Genomic DNA, 3163 nt, shown 5'->3' with positions numbered 1-3163 from the left:
CCCCGCCACCCACCCCGGGCCGGGCCTGCTGAAGCCGTGGCGAGGGAGGGCCCACCCGGCGCCCCGCTGGTGCTGCTGACAGAAATTTTTCATGTTCTTGGGCCGTGTTTTCCGCGTTATGGCCCGATGATACACACCATATCTGGTGTACCAGTAAGACTGTTGTTGCAAGCGTATACGCTACCAGGTACGGCTGATTATCCCTGCGCACTTTTGTATATTTATCTACAAGTTACATTCATGCCCAAGTTTATCGCTTTATTACAAGGATGGGATTTTCGCTGGGTGATCATCGCGCGCTAGACTGTGCCGCATGCACGAGTGTGGGCGGGTTGCCTATACTCGGCGCATCAGGGGCCCTTGGGTACGAGCCACCCCCGTCCTCTGAAGCTTCGCTGAGCGATCCTGTTAGGGTGCGCGCGCCACAAGTGTAGAAGGCCGGACCTGGGACCTGGGGCTTCCACTGTGATGGGCGGCCGTGACGGTGTGGCAGTAGCAGCCTTCCTGTCCTGTCGGCCTGGCAGCCAAGCGCGACCACAGTGTGGTCACTGCAGAGCACCTCTGTCGCTCTGCGCCCCGGCTGAGCCCACCTAGGCTGTCCTTGACGGTGGCGCTGCAATGAGGCCTCGGGGATGATGTGACGGCACACAGGGGACATGTCATCCACGTGGTGTTGTGGCCTCCGCTGCCGCCAGCCGATGATGCTCCCAAAGGGGCGTTAACAATCTTCTAAAATCTTCGAAAGTACCAAAACCAAAAGTCACTGAACCATCAAGTCCATGTATGAATAAGACATGAAGTGCCGAACGTTTCTTGATCGGTGCTACGCTTACGTTTTGTTTCAAAACATTTATTGTGATACTCGAAAGGATGTGGAATAGAAGCAGAGTAAACAAAATCCCGACTAAGCTGCTTAGCTATACACTTAGCTGGTGTGTATAAATTTCTTTATTATTTTTCTTGCAGCGTACGGCCATGAATGGCGTTCCTCTTCTGCCCCGCCCGCTCGCTCCGAGGTCGGCCGTGCTATCCTCTATCACGCCGCTGCACACTAGCGCGCTCTCTCTCTCTCTCTCTCTCTCTCTCTCTCTCTCTCTCTCTCTCTCTCTCCCTCTCTCACGTTCACACCGCCCTGCCTATATCGTCTTCTCTCTCACTCGCACGCGGCTCATGGCGAGGCTCACGCCCACCACGGCGCGGACGCGGACGGGAGACGTGCCTCGGCGGCGCTCAGCCCACATCGGCCAAACACATGTCCCGTTTTCCTATATACATCTTCGGCCCCGTGACGAAAAAATAAAATAAAACGACACGAATAAAAAAAAAACTCCCCATACGTACATTCTTCCGCTCGCGCTCGAGTATATAACGCCCCCCAAGTTGTACTTATATTCAGTCCACTCGCGGTGTCACCCGATGTCACCGCTCTCTGATCCGACGCCTACTTATGCCCATTATGCCCCTTATGTTTGTATACATTTGAGGGAGCCGGTGCCCTTTTGTTAATCGGGACTTAAAAGCAAGTCCTCTTAAAAGAGTACCCTAATAAAGTACTATTCTACACAATGCCTCCATTATCGCCGCGAGTCGTATAGTGCGTTTTGGTTTTGAGGTGATGGGCCGCGCAGCCTTGCTGTAGTCACGATGATTGATAATCCCAGCTCAGCGCTTTGGAGCGACTCCCGACGACATAAGTTTACGATTTTGTAATCGCGCGCTCGTGTGTGTGTGTGTGTGTGTGTGTGTGTGTGTGTGTGTGTGTGTGTGTGTGTGTGCACTCACAACACACTAGGGGCGGGGCGGCGTGACGGGGACGACGTCTAGGGTTGAACGTAAACAAAGCGCCTAGGTCTGTTTCATTCTATACTATTCTGCAAGGAGGGGGGGGGGCTGTTCAATGTGACGCTGCGTGTGTGTGTATATATATATGTGTGTGTAGCGTAGCGCCGCGCGTGCGACGCACCGACGACTGAGTCTCTCAGCCCGTGACCATTCCTCACCTGGCGCACGTTTTGTCTGTGGGCGGTTGGTCGTTGTTATGGGTTATAGGTCGACGACGTCTCGATAGTTGAGTGTGTGTGTGTGTGTGTGTGTCAGTGACCGCCGCACCCGACTCACATACGTCACGACCAAATAGGGGAGGGGAGGGGGGGGGTCTATGGTGTATGGTTATGTCACCACCGCACCACTACAACCGCTTCAACCCCTTCGGCCGGCCGGGCCAGGTCGCATTGCATTATTGGTCAGAAGAATGAAGAGCAGTGTGTGTGTGTGTGTCTGCTTGTGTGCGCGCGCGCCCGTCTGTGTGTGTGTGTGTGTGCATGTGTGTGTGCAGCGAGTGGTGCTGCAGTGGTTGCGGGCGAGCCGAGCCGAGCCGCGCGGCAGAGGTTACGTAACCCTCACGAGGCGTTGCAAGGCGAGGCGCGGCGGCGCGCAGCACGCAGCAGCGCCCAGCGAGTGCTTCAATGGCTGAGCAAAGAAGAAGAGAGCTCGTCGAAGTGCGCCGCCAGCCAGCGTCACCCGTCCTGTCACGCGCCGCCTAGGCGACTTTACCGACCTAAAGTCATGGTCATGTACGGCTCGGGCCTTAAAAGACCTCCAAGCTGTCGCGCGGCGACTCAACGATGAGGAAGAAACTCCCCCTTCCCCCCTCCTCAGTAATTGGCATAGATTTGAGGGCCCCTGGTGATGAGAGGTTAAGGGTTAAGGTGCACATCTAGCTCAATGACCAAAAGTATTCTAGTCCGTAAGAAACGCTTAAGGTTTCGTCTGCTCATGCTTCGATCGCTTAGCTTTCTGTGCTTCACGGAGAGGTGACCTACGTATGCGCAGTGTCACTCTATGGTAGCAAAGCAAGTGGCAAGCCTCAACCTTGCAGGGCCACGACACACTTGAACTTTTACAGCCTTGCGTTAGTCGGTAATTCGAAAAGGAGGATAGAAAACATTTCCCATTGTTTACGAAATAATGCCTTCCTTCGTAAACTAGCAACATGCAAGTATACCTTTCGCCCGAAACACTTTTCAGGGCATGACTAAACCAGGCCGCGCCCCCGCCCGCAGGCAGGTACTGGCGCAGGCTGCAGTCGAGTGGGAGTAGAGGTCAAGGCGTTGAGGTGAGAGGAGCACATTCTCTCACCCCCGGGCCCCCGCGAACTCCCCCC

The 3163-nt window shown here is 55.0% G+C and overlaps 1 protein-coding gene across 1 annotated transcript in view; it reads right to left on the bottom strand.

Annotated features, from left to right (window-relative positions):
• The window catches only part of LOC113206265 (UDP-N-acetylglucosamine--peptide N-acetylglucosaminyltransferase 110 kDa subunit), a gene marked incomplete in the record, with an annotated part of 64826 nt that overhangs the window by 1547 nt on the left and 60116 nt on the right, over positions 1 to 3163 (bottom strand).

Source organism: Frankliniella occidentalis, unplaced genomic scaffold (assembly GCF_000697945.3).
Source record: "Frankliniella occidentalis isolate FOCC.00 unplaced genomic scaffold, Focc_3.1 Scaffold152, whole genome shotgun sequence".
In the NCBI taxonomy this organism is placed as follows: Eukaryota; Metazoa; Arthropoda; class Insecta; order Thysanoptera; family Thripidae; genus Frankliniella; species Frankliniella occidentalis.
The sequence above is the reverse complement of the archived record's forward strand: the minus strand, read 5'-3'. Positions and strand labels throughout refer to the sequence as shown.